The sequence below is a fragment of the Ixodes scapularis genome, unplaced genomic scaffold (assembly GCF_016920785.2).
Source record: "Ixodes scapularis isolate PalLabHiFi unplaced genomic scaffold, ASM1692078v2 PGA_scaffold8__174_contigs__length_109621045, whole genome shotgun sequence".
In the NCBI taxonomy this organism is placed as follows: domain Eukaryota; kingdom Metazoa; phylum Arthropoda; class Arachnida; order Ixodida; family Ixodidae; genus Ixodes; species Ixodes scapularis.
The window spans coordinates 107728262-107751244 of record NW_024609883.1 but is presented as its reverse complement, the minus strand read 5'-3'; positions in this window follow the sequence as shown (position 1 = coordinate 107751244).

Below are 22983 nucleotides of genomic sequence, written 5' to 3'. Positions count from 1 at the left end.
TAATCTGAAATTATTTATGCATATGTATAGCTACTGTCACTCTTCACTGCATAAAAGGTTGCGTAGATGGTCATTGTTAGAAACTCGTTGTCAGAAGGCACTGCTCGTCACATGCTTAGTGGTTCGGAAGTTCAAAGCTGTCTTTTCGACCTAAACACCTGTGCCGATAGTAACAAAAGAAAAAAAAAAAGAATAAATGCGGGAATAAAAAGCAGGAGAAAAAAAAAAACTATCAAGAATTCGTCGGAAGTGTTCTATTCTTGCATATTCAAAGGTTCAGAACTTCGAAACAAGTTTCTTTTACCAAAATGTGTACAGGCTAAAAGAAACACGTCCCAGGAACGTGAAGCGAAAAAAAAAAAGTTTTCTTTTAATGACGTGCTGAACTTGAACACTACTAGAAATCTTCTGCCATGAGTTAATTTATTCCTTAACGTGAAAAAACAATAAATATATTATTTTGTATTCTGCAGATGGCAATGATATGTACTGTCTGTGGTGTTAATTTAAATGCGATACCTCAAACAACTTAGACGAAAATAAATATCAAGTTTAGGTCATAATTGCATGCAGATACATGTTTGGACATTTCTTCGAAACTCACGTTGAATAACAATAATCACATCTTAAGACGGCACTTACCTACGCTATACATAGATCATTCTTAAAAAAAAGGTATAACATATCTACCATAAATAGCTCCGGCTGCAGCGTGCTTCAAATCTGGCACAAACGATAATCGTCAAAAACCCATCGTCCGTCCTCGCCCCTTCGGGGATTTATTTCTTTTAACCTAAGCATGCCAGAACATTGAAATCAATGACATTGTCTTTCGTAAGGAACGCAGCACCGCGTGTAAAAGTTCGAGAAAAAAAATTACGAATGTACCCCACTACTTGAAATCAAATGAAACCGTCCGCCGGTCTTTCGAAGTTCGACGAACGTCGAACTTCTACCCTATAAGTTCGAAGTTCGTCGAACTTCTGACTTTTCAGAATTCGAAAGTTCGAAACTTTTCGAATTTTCTTGATAAATAAGTTCGAAAGTTTGAAATTTATCGAATTTTTTGGTCAGTCAAGTTCGAAAGTTCGACAAGCATCGAACCTTGCAGCGCAATAAGTTCGAAAGTTCGAAAAAGATCGAATTTTTTAGCGTAATAAGTTCGACGGTTCGAAAAGCGTCGAACTTCTTAGCTTAACAAGTTCGAAAATTCGACCTCCGTCGAATTTTACGATATAGACAATTCGAAAAATCGAAATATTTCGAACCTTTCGAACCGCTTGATTCGATCATCGAAACTTCGATTCGAAAAAAGTTCGCGGCATCCCTAGTCATAACCGACTTCAGTTATGACGAAGTACAAAATGGAATGGGACATTGTGATCGCTTCGCTGTAGCGGAGGCTATGGCTGTAGCCACTATTTCGTTATAACCGATTTCGTTATAACCGGTCTCGACAGTAGTTCTCTGGTAACGCCTCCGCTTCGCACGCAGCGGGCCCAAGTTCGATTCCCGCGTGGAGTAGGCGATCTTTTTCGAGGCTTAGGCAACATCGACAACGGACACCTTACGCCCTACTACGCCAACTACAACGACAACAACCATAACATCACCGAGGAACGTCATCTTCAGTTATGGGAAGAGTGTATAACAGCTATCGGCTGTAAAAAAGAAAAAAAAACGATAACTGTTATTTCCAAATGTTGCACGCAAGCTCATCATTGCTTGCGCTGGCATACCAAGTGTTCCGTCCGAAAACTTTCAAAATTTAAAAAAAAAAAGTATGCTAGTTGCTAGATAATTAACTAAAATCTATTAAATAACTTTTAAGTAAGTGAAAATGACCATGATGTTCCAAAAACTTCCTATTAGTCACGGGAAAATCTTGAATCTGTTAACTTCAGGAAGATCACTCTGAAACCTGGAGGTGCGCTAAATTTTATCAGCCGTGTTGCAGGTAAAAGGCTGAAGATGCGAAAACCAGGCTGATACTTATCATTCGCGCTTTCGTATCGCCAACTTTGTTGCCAGATGCACGAGTGGTAACGTAGCGGACCGCCGCTCCTCACATTTATTTATTCCTGCAATGTATTTATTCCAGGTTGCCCCGCAGCGCCAGGGGCATTATTGTGAGAGAGAGGGTGGATATAGTCGCTGATGTTCATATACATAAAATGAGTCACCAAAGATCAAGAACACATGGCGCAAGCCGCAGCAATTCAACGGATGTTTCAACGGATGTTCATATACCAAGAATGAACCAGCAAAGAACAAAAACACGTTCCGAAAGTCGCGCCCATTCACCTTACAGTAAAAATAAAACGGTACACACACAAAAAAAAACACAAGTTGTTTTTTCGATTGAAGCAACCGCTTTATAAAAATAAATTATACAATGGGTCTGATGCGCACAGTACATGTCCAACTGATTCTAGCGCAGTTGCCTTTTATGGTAAAAACGACGTTACAGTCCTCGGGAACAATTTTTAGGCAAGGTCAGCAGAAATTGACAATTTTGTAAACTCAGCCTAAAGGATTCAATGCAAGAAAACTTCGTAGAGCCGTGCAATAAAACCTATACGCGTCCCTAAGTTTACGACGAAAATAAACCCTGGAGACGGGGAACAAGAGGGACAAAGGACAAACCCAAATCTCCAAACACAGCTAGGTGACTGGTGAGCGACCGAAAAAATCCGCCTGGTCCGGGTATCGAACCCGGGACCTCTCCATTACAGGTGGAGCGCTCTACCAACTGAGCTAACCTGGGGTTAGACGTCGGTAGAGCAAACGGGTTTTATCAGTTGCCACCAGTCTAACACCAACAAGGGTGAAGTTTAGTTACTGCTTATTGACATTTTGTGGCTGCCATCTAATATACAGCTGGGAACATTGCGATTATTGTTGTTGTTCAGTTCAAATTCTCATTTTAGTGCTTGCGCCTAGACGCTGATCTTCAGGAAAGTTAGGGATGAGAATAGACAACCAAGGAAATAGAATTGGCAAAATTATCGCACGGATGTCACATATATAAAAGAAAAAACATATCATTTGCACACGTACTATTTCCTTATACATGGCAGCCGTCCCGACTATCGCCAGTCAGTTTGTCACAGAAGTAAGCATTTGACGGTATTGAGACAGCTAATTCATTTCACTAGGTTGTGGTGTTAGGAAAAAAATTCATATTTTGAAATGTATGTTCGAAATGCTGATTCTCTTATTTTCTTTGAGTGATAAAATTTACGAGATACGATTGTATGGGGTTGGACAAATCTCAACTTTACAATCACCAAGTTCCTTATTTAAATCTTACGCTCGATGTCAATAATAAAAAGTTAATTGCGAAATTTTAGTTGATTATTAAACTGCCAAAACAAAAATACTTCGCAAGTTATACGCCGGAAAATACGGTAGCCTTCTTTTTGCCACTCCAGTTATGCGTAGGGCACTCCGGATGTTTTCTCTGGAAGGTACAGTAAAACATAAAGTGAATGGACGCTTTATTTTATAAAAAGGGATCCAGAGCAACGCGTTCGTACTATGACCTTCTGGGAGAGGAAACGGCCGTCGACGGTGCATCAAGGGCGCGCGCTAAACAGAAGGCCGCACGGTGCCGATGCGCCATTGAAAACGTGGAGCTCGGGCTGGAGGCGCATACTTCCCATACCGCTATAGCCTCCAAATCAGCTACCGCTTTAAAGTAACGATACTTCAGCCATGTTGGTACCTAAAATCACTGTCGTCCGTTATTGGAAGCCTCATCTCAAATCGCAGAAGACGATTTTAATCTTCAAACAGTCCGCGAAACGACAGAGCAAACCCTACCCGCTTCGTGATCGTTCTCTCTATAAAGTCAGGAAGTTGCAAAATCGAGTCGCAAAAATATATTATTTTCGAGAGTTTATCGAGTAACAGTGACGGCCGCCAGTTCTCGGGCACGAAGCGCGTGTGATTGGACCCGAGACCTCGCCGATCGATGACGTAGCACTCGTTTTCGACACGAACCGAGCCGAGTTCGCGCCGAACGCCGACGCGGCATTCGCGTTCATTGGACGGTCAGAACGCGCGGCCAGACAATGGCTGCAATGAAGCGCACTTTTGAAAAGTGTCTAATGCCATTTGGGTGCACGCTCTGCACTGAGCACCGAAATGGCGGCGCCCACGAAAGACTCAGAATACGGTTGCCGATACTCTAAGCCGAGGTTATTTCGGGGCATACCACCGATAGCCAATGACATGGTAAGAAACGTGCCGCGTGGCTTATGATGTCCACGCTCTTCACCTGGCCATTGGTTCACTGGCGTTCTTCATGCCGCAATCTCCTTCGTTAAGAAGCGATAATGAGATGACCAGGGCTGGCCACGCCTCGTTTTTCTTAAAGTGTCAGTAACGCTAAATGAACTGTCAGTGATTTGATATAAAATATTGGCCAAATATTAAACTAAATTAAGTCATAAATATCGCAACAGTAGCTTATATTCAGAACTGCCACTACTGGGCAGTGCTATAGTTATTATCTGTCACCAGTTTTACTGCTCCGTTCTTATACTCATCTTAATTCGGGAAAAAGTTATATAAATACCACTTTTCAAAAGCTGTAAAAAAAATTACAATTAATAAAACAAACTTTGTGCTCCTTAATAGAGTTCGTAACATTTCCTGCAATATCAACATTATTCGCATTATGGACGAATGCTCTAGTTGTCTAATAATGGAGGAAAAAAAACTAGAGAAAACTTCAAATAGAAATTCTGACGTATTCGATCACGTACCGCGTTAGATGTGTTCTTTTTAACTATTTGATTTATATGTTTCCATTTTGGGGAAAGGTACATTTTTGTTTAAATCTAACACCGGGCTGTCGCGTACGCTTTTTAATAGAATTTGAAGCGCGAATCCGGCAAATTTGTTTGCACTTTTAAGAACCCTCGGGTAAAATGCGTAGATTTCTCAAATCCCAGCAAAAAATAAAAAATAAAATAAACAGACCGACAGCGGCTTAGGAATTTGATATTCGGAAGCACCGTTCAGTTAATTTTACAACAGTTATGTCCAAAACCGATTACATACAAAGATTAAAGAGCAGAATGTTTCTCTATACTTTTTATGCCATTTTTAACGTTTGGAATTGAAATGTGCGTTAAGAGAGGTTGGATTTCTTCCTCGGATACGTGGAAAACACCGAAACTCAAATTGGCTGCTTGGCAATTACTTCGACTTTATTTCTAGTAAATATTTTGTAGATAATCCCCATACAGTATCCAAGAATAAAGATATACAATAGCAAAACTGCCGTTTTGAGTTTATCAAGTCATAAGGATTGCAATAAGTCAACAATTGGTGCGTATTTGTTAACGAAAAAACTTATTTATTTTATTTTATAATGTAACTAAATAGTATAAATCCCTGGGGAAATATCAAATCCCCCACATCCAGTTTTAAACAGTAACATTGTCCCTGTTCAAGGCCGCTGTGCATTCACTTGATAAATGAACTGAAACAAAAATGAAAAAATAAAAAGCGTGCGCTGCACAGATGTTATGACAACAACTTTTTAATGTGGGATTTGTTTGATTCTGTACTTCAGGGTGATCGTCAAAGGCAACTTGTGCGCGGCCTTTGTATACTGCGGCCATCAAACAAGTCAATCCGGTTGACTCGCAAAAACCGACCAAACAGGCAAGACACACAATCCAGCTAGCACTAAAGGGCACTAATGCTATAGGAGTGGTCACCAAAAGCATGGCCTAGGGAAATAGGATCCTTTTAATGAAGGAAAACGAAAACATAGCACACCCGTACACAATTCTGCCGCCTTTCTGGCCAACCTGCAGCGCACGAGGTCTCCGTAACGAGGCGCCAAGTTAAAACCCTGCCAGCTTTATTTCTGATTTTAGACAGTTATCGTGCGCTCTGGCTTCCAATCTTCCAGAATATAAAGTTTGTATATAGCAGCCTTAGCGAGATGCATCTGATCAGTCGCGCTTTTATTATCGTCGCAATATATAAATGGTGACTTGTATTATTTTCAGGACCTATTTTAGGTTAGAGTAACTAACTGTATAGGCTCTGCATGCCGAAACAGAGTATCGCGTTCCTTTTCCTTGCGCGGCCAACAGACCATTTGCTATATAACTCAAGCATCAAGGAGAATGCAGGGATTGGTTTTCTACGCGCCATAGCTCCCGATGCCAAGCGGCGGAAGTCGGAACGAAAAATCGAGGAAATTCGCAAGGAGGCGATATATCAGCGAGTAGAACACGTAACTGTAGCATATATATAATTGTGTTACACAAAAAAAGAACGTCGACGGAAAGGAAAACACGACGTTTGGGTGGACGCCACGGATGCCCCTCTTTAAAGTCGCGTTGGGCAGGCGCCGCTGCTCAGAGAGCGAAGAAATAGGTAGCGTAGCTCCCATTATCGATTGGTAGCGCAGGTCCTGGATTTTTAGTTCGTGCAGCCACCGCCTGGTGCCGTCAGTATGTGGAAAAGGTCCATTGTCTCGTGCGAAAGCTAGAAGCGGTGACAGTCGGAGAAAGACACTACGAGCAAACAACAACACTCAAAGCAGAAAAGAGTTCAAATTCTATTTATCAATGCACGCGCGCATACTCGCGACATGAAAGCGGCCTTCTAAACAAACTCGCACGCATGATAAAACAGAGTGTAGTATTGGGATATATAGTAAACAATACTCTTTTAGGAGCTGCAACTTACGTTACACAGCCTGGACGTGGAATTCAATACGAAATCCTACCTTCGGATTCGCAACAACCAGATCTTTCTTCTCTTCTTGTTTCGTTCCCCACGTGGAACCCCGAAAAGCTTTTTCCCCGTTCCTTGCTTGTTCAAGCAGCCCACAGCGCAACAAAACGTCATGTCGGCTGCCACATATCGTTATCGTGAAAAAAAAGAAAACCTTTTAACGCGCAAACGTAAACTATGCAGAGAACTTGTTGCGTCACAAGCTCCGATGGTAGAGCCAGCCTCAAAGTCCGCGAGACGGGGGCCACGAATGCCGGACGGAAGTCGGAATCCGAAACCCATGGGCCGCTCGGCCAATAAGATATAGCGGAGAGGAGGATTTTCACGAGGGGGAGACGGATTTTGTAGAGGGCGAGAAGGTTTCGGCGCAGGAATTTTAGATCAATGAATGGCGTTACCTTCCCAGTATGGAGTGACCTTACGAGCAGACTTGTACACGTTACTGAAAAATAGTAAGGAATTACACATACAATTACTCGAGGCTAAATTGTAATTTATTACAATTACAATTACCCTCCCATGAAAGTAACTGACCGTTACTCCAAAAAGTAATCCGTTACTTTCGTGGCGTTACTTTTAACATTATTGCCCTCAAGTAAGAAACAAAGGGAAGAGGGTTATTTACGTTCTTATTGTTGCAACCTGTTCCATTTAATGACCTTGAGTATGTTGAGCAACAGCTGGCTCTCGAAAGTCTCGTCAGACATTTTGCGTCATTCCTTAATGAAGATGGCGACTACTACGTTGAACACCTTCTGAACTGAGGCACTGGATGGGAGTGCCATATTGTTCCTCACGAATGCTTCATTGAGCTTTTTCAGCGAAGCAATGGAAGTACTATTTACCTCGAAGATAGAACAAAGCTTCGTCGTTGCAGCCGTTGCCTGATATTCGAGAGTTTTAGTAGATCGTTCCGATACCTCCGATGCCCCCGATAACGATATGATGCATGCGCAAAGGCGGCGGTGGGGTATCGGGTATCGTTATCGGAATCATCGGACCGATCTACTAAAATTCTCCATTGTCTAAATCGCGAAGCTGTGGAAGTCATCATACATCTAGCCAAAACTAGAATAAGAATTGATTTATGTCCATCTTACCATGCCGACTTCTATTGCCACACAAGAGCAAAGCACAGTTGTAACAGTAAGGTGATAATTAAATAATAAAGAGGGTTTGGCTCGATATTCTTCTTCCTTTGGTTTCGAACAGTTCGAGCCTCGGTTGAGACGTCGGCAAATAAGAAAGCGTTTTCAATATATAAATATAAGTAATAAAAAAACGACACTCATAACAACAGTTAATTAGAACGTCGGTTAAAACAAGGAAATGCAAACGCACGCTTGCCGTGTGTACCTTTCTTGGTGCCGTTCAAAAACGCCCGGAGCACGAACCGACTGCAGTCTACTCCACTGTTCTCCAGATAGACGACGAAGTGGAAGCTCCTCCCACCCCTTTCCACTTTAGTGGAACAAACGGCGGAGAGGAGGCGACCTCCTCTCCAGCGTTCGCTCGGCTGAAGTGAAAAGGGTGGGAGGAGCTTCCACTTCGATCTTGACCTGTCACCGACTTGAGGAGAAGGTGAAACTCGTGAGTGGGGTCATAGCTTGCCTTAAAAGGCAAGCTATGGCCCCACTCACGAGTTTCACTTTCTCCTCAAGCCCAGAATATCAAGTATAAGTCAGCCACCATTATGTTTTTTTGTTGTTGTTTTTTTTTGTAAAAATACTTGCTTGAGATAAGATTCTTCCTGCTAGGGAAAAACAGGAAGAGAAAAAAGGAAGAATGTTGCCATTTTCCAAGAGCTCGCCAAAAGCTGACTCACAAAAAGGGTGACTGAGATGCAGATAACCTGGCTGGAATTCACAAATAAAGTGGGCCAGCCCTAGAAGTTGGACTACAAAAAAGTAAATAGGCTTTTAAAACAGGATATAATAATGTGAAAGAAGCAGAAAAAAAAAATGCATCCTGTTTTCTAAGAGAAGATGATAAGTTTGCAGCAAATCCAGAGCAACAGAATTACTTTCAAAAAGTAATTAAATTACATTACTAATTACTCTTTTGAAAACGGCAAAAATGTAATTAAATTGCATTACAAATTACCGCAGACTCCAGGTAATTACATTACATTACAATTACTTTCCAAACGTAATGAAATTACCTTGGAATTACTTTGACATTAATTTTGAATACCTTAAGGCAGTAATTCGTGCTAATTTGATTTACCGTATTCACCAAGTTCAACACAATGTTTACAAAACAAGCCCTCGTTTGCCGTTAGAGCGCGTGTGCAGGAACCAGATCCTGGAGAAGCGAGGCGCTGCGCATGCGCACTGCCAACAGCAGCGCCACCACAGTGATGTTACGTCAAAGAGCTGAGTTGGTCTATATGTACCAAAACTCATATCTTCCAGTTTAAAACGCAACAACCTTATGTGCCTCAAAGTGAACCATACTGAACAGCGGTTTTCTGGCGCACACGACATACGTGTTAAACATGATGAATAGCTTCTTTAGATGGGACTCAGAAATACAGTCGACTTACCGGTTTCGCTGTTCATTCTACGGTCAGTTTGCTACGTGTTTGTTGGAGCAGTCACACGTCTATCGTTCGTCACGAAACCACGCTCTCGTTCATTCCCACGCGCAGAGAAAAAAGACGGGACACGTGATTAAAAGAAGGTGTTTGTCTGATTCCGGCTAGCTTTCAGCTCCCACAGCACTGTCAGCTTAGGGATGAACGAAGTATAGTATCGTCGTGACGACGCGACGCAGTGAATCTGTCGTGCCTGGAGTTTGTAAGCCGTTACCGTCTAGCAATGTCTACATGAAAGCTTTTTGCCTCCGCCTTTCCAGCCCTCCTTTGTGCGTCTGTTTAACTCTACGTACAAGCCTTTGCGCTCAGGTAGCCGTCGATTATTTCCTCCGATGCTCTTTCACAACATTTCACCATGCAAAGTAATTTTTCACTTCTTTCTTAAATCTTGCAAACAAATTTTCTAATTTATGACAAGAGTAATCAGTAATTTTCTCGACATAACTGCCCTAAAGGTAATTCATTACATTACTAAATTACTAGCCTAAAGAAGGAATTCATTACATTACTCATTACTCCAGAAAGTAATTTAATTACTGCAATTCCATTACAGTAATGTCATTACTGCCATCTCTGGCAGCAACGAACGACGAGGCTTGTGGCAATAACACCCTCACATGTTATCATATCTCCTTTAGTAGATTGTAGGGTAGACGGAGCGTTGTCTCGTGTTGTGACATTATGAAAATGGTCGTAGTCGCTATAACCGAGAAGGACATTGTTAACTCTTTCTGTGCTTGTTTTCCTTTTCTGTATTTTTCTTTGCTCTCCCCCTCTGAAATTCCTCTGGCCTTGAGGGAAAATGAAATAAATAAATAAATAAATAAATAAAAATACGAAAATGGTGTGGCACGCAAACTGCGGGAAAATGATAGCGATCTTCATTTAGTGAAGTTTAACGTCATCTGCCATTTTTCACACCAATGGATTACAAACTCAGGGTCTTCCTGGAGAGCATGATGGTCATGGTATGAAAGAATGGATCGGTAAATGACACAATAGTCGGCGAACAGGCGCACAGAACGGGGACACCTGACGTTGCGGTAGAGGGAGATTTTACGTTGTTAACGGAGGAATATTGCTTACGGCTAATTAGGAATTAAGAAATACACTTAACAACAGAGGGATGAATATTAGTATCGTTAAGCTTTGTTAAAAGAGGTTGATGTGGTACTTTGTCGAATGCTTTGGAGAAGTCAATGAAAATGGCGTCGGTCTGAATATTCGAATCGAAGCTTAAATAAATATCAGAAGGAAGGCGGTTAGCTGGATTTCGCAAGAATAAGATTTACGAAATCTGTGCTGATGTTCAAAAAGAAGGCTATGGGAGTCAAGAAAGTTTATTATATTTGAGTAAATGTATGCTCCATGAGCTTAGATGGAACACTGGTGGAGGAGATGGGACGGTAATTACTTATTTGTTGGCGATCACCAGTTTTCTGAACTGGTATTACGTTAGCTATTTTTTAAAGGGATACTTCAACGAAATTTGAAATGTTCCCGTCGTGTTCAAAAATAGGTTGAATATGATCCACAATATCCGTAAATGACAATCGCACGTTTGTATTTTGATCCTGGTGGCTGTATTTTTCGTTATAAACGGCCCACTCTGGCAAGCGCTCGGAGAAGGCCCAGCTTAGAGCACGTGACATCCAACGCAATCGTGACGTAGGTCGTCTCAAGACGAGCAAAGCTACGGCGAGGCTGACGTCGAGAGGATGGCCTAGTCGTTCCAGCCACCGAAGCGGCTGCTTTTGTACGAATCTTGAGTGACGGGTTAATCTTCTATAATCTTCTAGGGGGACAATAGCGACTTCTGCGACACACAAAAGGGATTCTCGGGAAAAGGGGAGTTCCTCCTTCCCCCCTTCTCTCGTCGTGGCCGGAGACGAGACAACCTCCGTCACTAGCTGTCAAGGTTCCTAGACGAGCATTACAAACGAGGCGTTAGCGACATCCACCAGGTGCTCTTTGCTAATCGTTTAATTCGTTTTAAAATTCCTTTTCGAGACTTTTTTAACAAGATATCGGTATGTTCCATGTGATACTGCTCTTTTGAACACATATAGACCAAAAAATGAGCGCCGAAATTTCGTTGTAGTATCCCTTTAATATTGATATTTAGTGTTTTTTTTCTCACGAAAAAAGGTCTATGTTTTTTTTTCTTAACTTAAATGCACATGTAGTGCCACAGTTATTACTAAATAAGGTGATGTTCTGCAATATAAGTGTATCGGTCTCGCTTTTGTGTGTTTACTTGCAATTTTAGTGTCTGCTTCCAGAAAGTGGCATGACAACGAAGTAGGCGCAGTCACGAATCACGCTACCAGAGTTTTGATTTTGAGACTTCATCAGCGCGCGCCTGCAAGTGTGTTTACACTGTTAAAATAAAGGCAATCACTGTGTTCTTATTTTTTCTGGGAGCCGTCGCTTCGTGCGCGAAAACGAATGCAACGGTTGCTGAGCCTCCACCAGAAGAGATAACAAGATTGTAAATATGCATGTTTTTCGATTTGAGTCACTTGACGTCAGCTTTGCATGAAAGTGTGCGTTCCATATTCACAACGTGCCGTTTGGAACCTTTAAAATTCCGATTTCTGGTGTTAGGACACACATGGACGTTTAGAAAGATGAGGAGAGTTAGGAATGTCGGATGTTCAATGTCGAGCATGATAGATAGTTCTGTGTTTAGTCTCATGCAGATACACGAAAATCGCGAAATAACGCGAACTAAAACGCAATCTTATTCTGTTTTGGCACAAACTACTTGTGAGCCGAAAATAGGATTGTTATAATAATAATAATAATTTTTATTTGCACAAACTGGAAGGGGCCCATGTGGTGGTGTGCGACCCGGGCTAGGCAGATAGGTGAAAACCCTTACGCAGAGCGCCTGCCAGCTTGACAACACATGTGAAAAAACTAAACCGATATATAAAAGTGCGTAAAAAGGAAAGAAAAGAAGAGGGAAAACATATATCACATTATGACGAGGATGCCACTTGCATCCCATACATTCTGGCGAGCTCTCGTGACTCTGCCCCGTTTGACGGCAGTGGCTACGCAAACTGAGCGTAAGTGTCAGTTGTCGGTCAATGTTTCAACTACCTCGTTTCATCAATGAAAAGTTCAAATGAAAATCACGTTATCCAGAATGCACCGCATCATTTGTCACTTGCGCAATGGACTGCGTAAATTACTGATCGATCTTCTGTACTTGAGGCAGAAAGTATTAAAGAGAACCACACTCGAAAAAGCTCACAAACGCACAGTTACTGTGTCACCTACTCCACACCTCGCCGTAACCGCTGGTTGTACTAAACTGTACGATGGTAACCGCGCGACTGCGCGGCGTCCATTTGCAGTCCATGGCCCCGTCGCGTTCGTGCGCGCGCGCAGACATTTGCCGAATTTTTGCCGAATTTTAGCCGAACTTTCCTTCTAAATTTCGGCACGTGCGGAACTTTGCCGAATCTGAAGTTCGGCAGATTCGGTCCATCACTAACTCATCACTAACTTTTACGGCGCAGGTGATAGACCCCCTAGCAACGACACTCACGCCGGATTGGCTGCTCGGCAACGCGCGGGAACTTAAATTTCGGATTCGGACAGCGCCGTGTATATAACCCGCCACCCCCCTCTCCCCGCCTGCGTTCACGCCGCTTCACGGCGACAGTGTGCAGCTGCTAATTACAAAAACTATTAACCACTTAGCCCCCCCTCCCCCCCCCCCCCCCCCCCCTTCTACCCCCGCACACGCCGCTTTGCAGCCGGCAACCCAAGCCCCGCGCTGTCCCCCATGCACATCCGAATCCCGTACGATTTAGTTCAGCGATGTTTCGTCGACAACATTTTTTTTTTGTTTTTTTTGTTGTTTTGTTTTCTTTTTAGTGTTAATTGTAAAAAAGAAATGTCGTAAATATGGCCAAATGTCTCGACAAAACAAAATGTTCGAGAGAAAAAAAAAAAAAAAAGAAGCCCACACCGTGGAGAGAACCCGGGTTTGCCGCCGTATGAGGCAGACATCTTACAAATAAGTTACGCTACCGCTTCGGAAACTCGCATCGTAACCGCTGCCTAGGTTGACGGCGGCAGCGTCTATCTCCACGAACCAGCCAATCCGGCGTGAGCGCCGTTGCTAGGGTTTGTATCGCCTGCGAATTAAAAATATGATCCCGCGGGTCCGGGAGCGGTGCCTTATGGTTTTCCTTAGGCGCCGTCGGCCAGTGTTTGCCCTGCCCAGTGGCGGCTTTTTCGGGGGGGGGGGGGGGGGGGGGGGGGGGGACGCCCCCCTTGCACCCCCCCCCCCCCCCGGGTTGGTACGCCCATGACTGCGTCAAACTGGATGAGAAACGCATCAACCTGATGCGATTCCAAGCTGACGTCGCGAAGCACCTGATTGCAGTAACAAAACAACCTGTTGGGAGGCCACCATCGTCCATTATCCCAGCTGCTAAAAAACGCAAGCTCTTTGCCAGCAAGCCTCAAGATGATGTGCGGTGTGATGGAGTCGGCCGGATGCCGATGTGGAGTGCCAGCAGGCTCCGATGCAAATCCTGCCCGCCAGGACAACAATTTTTCATATACATACTGCTATAAGTGCAATGTTCACCTTTGTCACAACAAAGATCGAATTTGTTTTATTGCATACCACAGCTGAAATTTTTGGAAGTAATGCCCAGTGTATCACATATGATACGATCTGTATTCTATGCAAATAATGTTTGAAATAAAATAAAACTTTGTTTTGTTCGACTTCTGGAGGCATGGTTTGTCACGTTGTGGGCATTACAGGGCTAAGTAACATGCAGACAGGACGAAGCTATAGAGTCCTATAGATAAGAGCTTCCTACAAGTAGCGGCATTCTTTAAAGCACCGACTGCGTGACGCTGCAGCTTTTCAGGAAGCGAATGGCGGCGCACAGCAGAGGCTTAAACTGAATGCCGCCATTTTGTTCCAGCGGAATGTGCCCTGTCATTTGTATCGGTTCTCGTTACTTGTAAAAGAAGTATCAAAAGACTTTAGACGATGCCAGCGCTGCAAGTTGTGTATGTCCACTTTTGGTAAATAAATTGCACCCTAATTTTTTTTTTTTCCTTTTCATTTTATTTTAAAGAGAGTATAGACGACTTGCAGCAGCTGTGCTCGCGCGCCGCCATAACTGACCTCGAGTGTTTGCTTCCTCTTATTTTCATCGCTTCGGCATGAACCGGTCCCAGCAGGACCGGTTTATGCCAGTTTAGATCCCCAGCATTGGTCGTTGTGGAGGCTCGTCAAAGCCCACTTCAGTGGCTCGGTATTTTGGTAACACAAGAGAAGGTCAGCAGGGGCGGCGTGGCGGATGGAATCTGGCACGCGTGCAAAGCGTCTATCCAAACTTACCGCACTGGAAGCTTCCATCGCTCTTAGAGTCCTTAATTCGTAAGCACCTTTGGCTCGCTGATTGCAATGCCCGTCCGTTTCTAAAAACAACATAGAAAAAAGTTCATTTTTTTTATGCATTGACCTCTACACTTACTGTTCCGCAACATATGCATGGGAGATCCAGGTGGCTAATTACTGAGTGTTTGGTAAATATGGGTCCCTCTTTTCGCACTGCTTTTGTGTGCAGTGCAACACGTCTACTGTGAAACATTCTCTGGATCAAATAAGCTTGGGTTCCGCCCAAACATCTGGGCACCCTTGACTGAGAAGCTTGTACCTCGGCAAAACAGTTTTTTTGTTTGTTTCAAAGAAAGGTGAAAGGATATGCATGACGCTTTGAATGAAATTCTATGCTGTATCAAACTTTTTTTTTCTTTTTTAGAAAGCAAACATAAACAGGCTCGTAGACCAATTGAGCTGCACATGATGCTTGAATGTTACTTTTATCGTTATAGCGCTCTCCCTAAACACATTCAAAGTACCAAGGCGGTATGTATTTGCTTTCTAAAAAAAGTTGATACAATAGACAGAAGTATGGCCCAATAAAGATAGACAACACTGCTTCAATAGCTGTGACGGTTCGGACACACCAATTATAAATGTATAAGAATTTAAAAAAAAATATTGAAAGATGTTTACAATTCTCTGTAATGCGAAATTAGAGCGCAGCTCCTGAGGAGGAGGGGGGTACGCCTCTCTTTTCCCTCCGTACCCTTCCCTTCTCCTCGCCTTCCCTATAGCGGAAAATGTTCGACAAATTTCCCCGCTAAATTCATCGAGTTAAGTTTCCCCGCTAAATTTAGAGGGGAAATTGGAGTCGCGTGACCTCAACGCCAATTCAATTTCCCCGCTAAATTTAGCGGGGAAACTGTGACGTCCCATAATGCAACGCGCACGGTTACGCCGACGCCGACGGAGACGACGAAGCCGCTCAACTGTGCTCTAAAGAAAGAAAACTTCAAAGTCGAAGAAAAAGGCACAAGACGGAAGATAAGCTGCGAATAAGCTACAATGTTTACAAAGGCTACGGTGAAGAACCTCAGTGACTCACAAGTCATTGCACCTATAACTCCCCTTCTCGGAAGGAACGCAATCACGTCTTTTCATAACTTTTGAGCCAGCGTCTGTGTGGGGCTGCCCTTGCGCAGAGCATGTTTTACAAGATCCTAAATATCTTTTTGATAAAAACCAGAAAAACAAAACAAAATGAAGAGCTCAATAACCATTAACCGCTTCCAGTCGTATTTAACAACGTCGCCCCCCTCAAAATAAATAAATAAAAACAAAAATTCAATGGGAAACGTATAAAGAAATACCGGTGCAGGGCACCATGACTAAAAAAAGTTGGGGCTCCAACCCACGCTCTGAAGGTGGTTGTCCAGTCAAGCTGTGGTACCACCTGCAACGATTGCCCACTGCACTATACCAAATGATTGACAAAATTAAATGCATTGTACCGAAACTAGCGTGGGAGGGAAGGGGGGGGGGGGGAGGAAATAGGCAACGGTGGAAAGGGAGGAAAATGGAGAGGAGAAAGCGAGGGAAAAGTGGAAAGCGCGAACTGGTCGTCGGCCTTTAAGCTGAGACTGCAGCCAATGCCACAAGCACGAGAGCTCGAGGTCGCCGGTTTGAAGCGTTCTTCCGCAGAACGAGCAGAGACTCGCGCTAGAAGTGCACTTCTTAAAGCCAGGAGCGCGGTCTAGCTCGAGCTGGCAGCTTTGGCTGCAATCTCAGGTGAACGGAGTTATACGTGAAGCTCTACTCTCTGTTTCATACTTAGTGTGCAGCGCTGTCAAAGCTACTGGCGCGAGCATGGTGCTTGATGTCGTTGATCATTTGCACGCGTTCTCGCGCAGACAAAACCATAGATGAAGCCACGCGCTAGCGCCAGTAGCTTTGACGGCGCTGCACGCTAAGTATGAAACAGAGTATAGGGTACGTTCTTCTAAAATTCCCTCAAGCCAAACACTTTTACAGCAGCGCGGGGCTGCGGCGCTGTGGACGTTACGATTGCCTTGGCAGTGAGCGCGTTCAGTAGCGCCTCCCTTGCCTCCGAACGGAGTGACTCGAGTCAGGGCTCTTTAGGTTTTCTCGCCGGAAATCGTCACCAGTCAGGAAATGACGTCATCTTTAGCTCCTTTGACTCTACGTGCACCGTCTCCGGACTCGGTGCTTTCTTTATTCTTTATTCATCATTGTCCTGCAGCGCCATCAGGCATTATCGCAGGGGGCGAATAAACTCTGAAAAAAAATTTCTGAATTCACGGCGCACACAATCGCACTGGGCAAGGCATTCCACTCCTTAATTGTTTCAACAAAAAAAGAATTTTTGCCCAATTCCGTCCTGGTGCGGTATTCTCTAATCTTATGAATGTGGTCTTTTCTTTTTGAGATATAATTTGGTGGTAATAAGTAAAATGAGCTATTAATGCCAGTTGTATAAAAACTTCAAGCGCAAATTTCTTCGTCTTAATGCCAATGTAGACCATCCCAGTTCTTTTATCATGTCGGTTACACTCTCAAAGTGGCCGTACCGCACCAAAACGAAACGAGCGACACAACTCTGAATTCTTTCTAAAGCAACAATGTGGAGCTTGGCTCCGAAGCCCCGGAGTTACGTGGACCGGAAGTGACTTTTGGCCGTCCAGTGGAAGGAGTCAGTGACTCCTTGACTCCGGGGCCGCTACTGAACGCGCCCATTGCAACACAACATTGACGCCGAGTATGGTAGTGGAAGGTTGCCACACGGCGTGACGTGAAATGTTAAAACTAGACCAGAATGACACAGCAATTAGAGACCACTTTCGAAGGACTGCCCTCTGTTGGCAGCTGTGAAATCCCCGCATAATGGCGACTAAAACCACAACGTCACGGCCCACTTCGGGCGCTCGGTTGGTGGATTAGAAGGCAAAAACGCATCCAGAAAGAAAAATGTGATGAGCGCAGTGACGCTGCACTTTCGGCGCTTTTTGATTGGCTCGTTGGGTCCATGCGTTGGCCGCGCTCCGACGTTCGCTATCTTGAGGAATGACTTGCACGTTCCACGATGTCAGTTGTTCCGTCATTAACGAGTTTCAGTAGACTGTTTTTTACCGTCCGCTAACCGGAACTCTACAGCCAAGGCCATCGGCACGCAGGCGCAGTGGCGGTTTCTTCGTTGCGGAGGGCTTAGCGAAGGGGGAAAAAAGGTCTACTAAAACTCCCTATTGTGCGGTGGTCCCGACCTTCTAATAATCGGCACGTGACTTTCCAAAGGGGTCTATAACATCTTACATTTTACAGGAAGTGGCTATTCGAGACATGTTTTTTTATATATTTAAAGGGTGACCGAACAGAGACATACAGGGTGCGGCCGTAAAAACTTTCACATTTGGCACGCCTAGCAAAAATCTAATTTCAAACATACATACCTGAAATTGGGCACACGAACGTCGATTATTCCAAAGTTTTTTGCCTATTTTTTTCAGACATCAACTCGGGAGTAGCGAATTATTAGAAAGATAACAAAAATGGCAGACGTGCGTTTCCTATGGCCTATACCCGCCCGTTCGCCGTCTGCTATCTGGTTCGCGACGCCGCTCCCAGGTGGCGCAATGAACGCAAAAACGCGGGAAACGCCGCACGAAAGGCTGGTGTCGGGCGAGATAATCGCGATAAAAAGTGATTTGAACGAAATATATGAACCATTGTTGAAATTACCTCTTTCAAGTCAGGTTTTGACAGATCGTCATGCAAGCAAGAAGACACCATGATGCGACGAGATCATCTATTTACAGCTGCTCGTCTTGTTGACAATTGCGGGTCGCTCTCGAAGACAGCAAGCACCGCTTCAATGAGCTCCTCATTTTTCAGCAGGCTCTCACGTTCACTGACTGGATTCTTCTTTTTAAAGTCTTCTCCACTCACAAAACGATCCGCCCAAGTCAAAACAGTCGGGCGTGAAGGCGGGCGCTTATGAAATGCAGTGCGAAATTTTCATTGTGCTTTGGCCACCGAGTTCCGCTCCACGCACCACTTGACTGCCTGGGCACACTCAATTGCAGGATATTGCGGCATCACAATATTCTGCAATATTCTGCAATTCTGCGATAATAACTGCAGAAGATAGTGCAACAAGAACAATAAATAGGAACAATCAAGTTGCCTCAGCAGCGGCACTCTTGTTTTCAATGTTGAGCTTTCACCGGGCACGGACCCGTCAACAGATAAGCAGACGACAAAGGAAGACACACATTCGTCTGCTTTAGAACATATTTTTATTAAATGAGGGCGTCCTCCAGTTTCTAAGTTTCAAGTAAAAGGGCATAATCGTTCACATATTTCGGTAAAATCACTTTTTATCGCGATTATCTGGCTCGACACCAGCCTTTCGTGCGGCGTTTCCCGCGTTTTTGCGTTCAGTGCGCCATCTGGGAGCGGCGTCGCGAATTAGATAGCAGACGGCGAACGGGCACGTCTGCCATTTTTGTTATCTTTCTAATAATTCGCAACTCCAGAGTTGACGACTGAAAAAAATACGCAAACAACTTTGGAATAAATGACGTTCGTGTGCCCAATTTCAGGTATGTACGTTTGAAATTCGTTTTTTGCTAGGCGTGCCAACTGTGAAAGTTTTTACGGCCGCACCCTGTAGAATCGGGATCATTCCTCTGGTCGTTTTACTTATGGTGAATTCCGCTCGCAGATCTCGAGCGCTCTAAAAGCGCTCCATTTGGAGCGCGTATATTCCGCTGGCAGATCTGGCTCGAGTTGGTCCATCTTCAGCTCGCAGATCCCTAGCAGCGCCCGCTCCACGGAGCGCCTCAAACCCCGCCGAACTTGCTCTGCGGGATTTCACAGATCTTTCCGGAAGTACAGAGTGCCCTACGTCATGTCCTCGGCAGTGCGCATGCGCGGCGAGGTTGGCGGGGTCGGCGGGCCGTTGGGGCCACGGTCGGGTCAGATCTGTTCGGGTGCATCGGTTGTTTACGTGGGATTGTAACGGCTCGAACGCTTCTGCCTCGCGTAGATCAGGGATACAAAGCCGGAACTGTGGAGCGTGGTAAATCGTAAGCGCTGAGATCTGTGACCGTGGGAGGAAGAACGACAGAAAAGCCGGAGGCAGACGCAAGGTTAGGCCTGTTCATTCTGCAGCGAATGATTGTTTCCCTTTTTACACTGCATTCCGCCGGCGTTTTCCCGTGCGATAAAGCAAGGAGATTGGGCAACGACCGTGCAAGGAGTGATTTGCTACCTTTGTGCTTATTAAAGCCGTACCAGAAATCTGAACTCCACCGATGGCAATCGCTGTCCGTACCCCGGCACTTCGAGGCGGCCGAAAGGTATGTGACGGAGCCGAACGCGGACGTCTTCGTTATTTGTGACATGGGCGCCGCGGTACGCATAATTTCGTCCGGCCTGTGGCGTGTTATGTGTCGTGTGTTATTTGTGCGCGTCGGGAAGATCAGTTGGTGGGCTTGTCAAGTTCGAGCAGCGACCATTTTGAACGGCGGAGGGGGAAGTGGGGTGGGGTGTGGTGTGGGGGAGGTCGCTCCAAAAATGCGAGTTTGTCTTCTCGTCGATTCGGAGCGGGTCCCATGGAGCGGAATTTCGCCTCCCTCGCGGATTTTGGAAGGCGCTCCGGATCTACGAGTGGAATTCACCATACTGCACCACGCCAACTTACCGGAATGACGTCAATAGGGAGTTTTCGTATACCGTTTTCCCCACTCCGCTACGCTCTCCGCAACGAAGACGCCGCTAGTGCGCATGCGTGCCACTTGCCTTGACTGCAGAGTTCCGGCTATCGTAGCGGCTTGCGGAGAGCGGTGCGCGACGGAAGAAACGGTCTACGAAAACTCCCTAGTGAACACGAAAGAAATGCAAAACGAGAGTCAGATAGAGAGAGGGCACTTTGCTTTCAGGAGCAGGAAGATCAATGGCGTTCCGGAGGAAAGAAAACAAAAAAGACTTGTCAGACGAAGGTACCTTTGTTGGGCAGTAGTAAGGGCTCAGGGCTCGAGCCTTTATTGGGAATCGATTATGGTGTTACCATACCTATTTTCTTTTTAAGGAAAGAAGCTGCTGCAGGGTTCTATTTTTCGCCCTTCTCTATTTTTTTACTGTCAGCCACTACAACGGGAGTGGTGCGACTAACGAGTGTTGAGTCCTGGAACCTTAATTTCTGGCCGCCTGCAATTACTCTGGAAAGGTGTAGACTGTTTGTTTTTCATGTGTTTGTTTCTTTTCGTTTGCCTTTTCTTCCCTCGCCTGTCCCCGTCCGGAAGAATGCGACACATAGAGGTGGAATTGTCCGCATAATTTTCCGCCCTGGTTTGCTCATTGTGAAAGGAACATCTTACGTGAATCGCATGCAAGACTTTTTTTCTTTTTTTAAGCTTTAAAAATACGCTTATTTTTACTGAGAGGGATCGACAAAACAGCCATCAATTACTTGATGAAGTACTGGACTTTTTTCTCCTTTTTTTTTCTAATTTGCAAATCCGGATACATTGCGGAGTTCATATCTGACGAGAATGGCGTTATCTCTTCTGGTTTTAAAGTAGCAAGACTGTCATGACAAATTTAAAATCAATCATGCACAGAAGTTCTTTGACTGCCGCAGCAGCAAGCATCACTTACGAAATCCCGTCATCATGCGGAAGAGTTCTATGTGGGACAGTCAGGGAGGTGTGTCAACGTGAGACCTAGGGAGCATGCGCTATCCCCTAAATTTTCACCAGGCGGCCATCTAGCCATGCATGTGCGGGACTGTGGCTGCACCCCAACTTTTTTTCTGACACGAAACTACTCAAACAGTTTCAGGACCAAAGGACAAGTGATTATGTCAGAAGAGCAGGCCTGCGTAAGTTCGGCACCAATAGCCCTGTCGGCGAAAAAGATAGATTTTACAGCGGAGCTGTTAAAGGGGCCCTGCAATCATATTTAAGCGTCTACCTTTTTTGCGGTTTCCACGTCTCTTGGGGTTGGGGCAAGCCAGCGGGCACGGAGAGAGTAACTAAATATCAGTGCGTCATATTTTAACCGGACGACGCGAAAACCTCCTCCACCGACGAGGGCGACCCGCGGTACCGAAAGCGCGCAAAATGTGACGTCTTTGGTCCTGGGCTTGCCACTGGTCAAAGCCGCTAAGAGCTTTTTTTTAGTCGAGATTAGGGATGTCGCGAACCACCCTAGGTTCGATTTCGAAAGGTTTCGATATTTGCGAAGCGAACTGAGGTTCGATTTCGAAAAATTTCGATATTTTCGTACCGACCGAGGTTCGATTTCGAAAAATTCGCAACTTTTGTCCACAGCGGAGTTTCGAATTCGAAAAGTTCGAAGCTTTCACGGTTTCTAAAATTTCGAATTCGAATATTTCGAATATTTTTTTACTTCAGGTTCGATAAATTCGAAGATTTCGAAATTCTTTGTAAAAAAAATTCGAAAACTTCGAACGCTTCGAATTTTTATAGACATGAAGTTCGAACAATTCGAAGATTTCGAATTTCTTTTTGCATAAAGTTCGAAAAGTTCGAAGGTTTCGATTCTCTTTTAACGCTAAATTAAAAAAAAAAAAATAAAAAAAAAAAAACTCGAAGATTTTGAATTTTTTTTTAATCCAAGTTTTCAAAGTTCGAAGTCCGATTTTCAAGTTCCTAAACAGTTTCAGTTTCAAATAACGTTTTCACGTCTCACTGGTTTTAACAAAATCAAGTTGATAAAAGTTAGGGTGTGATATCTAGATGCTGCGAAGCTGGTCAGGCAATTAAATGAGACGACGAGTGTCCCGGACGTGCTAGAATATTTGCCAGTGCAGAATTGTGACCGCCAGCCCCGGGGGGGGGGGGGGGGGGGGGGGGGGGGGGGGGGGCTTTTAACCTGCATCACGCAGTAGTGATTGCACGAACACACTGTTTTACGAGACTCTTCCAGTTCGAAACGGCCAGGGGCGAGCAGGAGGTTGAGGCTCAGAAAAACCTTGAAGCGACCTGGCAAACAAGCTCGCCACCCCTTGCACGCTGGTAGTAATCCGATCCGGTGAAGTTTATAATTGTCCCGGAGGTTTATTTTCTGGGACGGAGGAATCGCCTCGCAAAAAGCACAAAAGCCTACACAACTCGAGGTCGAGGAGCGTTCTACCATACAAGTGGCGTCGGAAGAGGAAAAACGGGGGGAAAGAGGGTAGCGGGGGGGGAGGGGGGGGGGGGGGGCT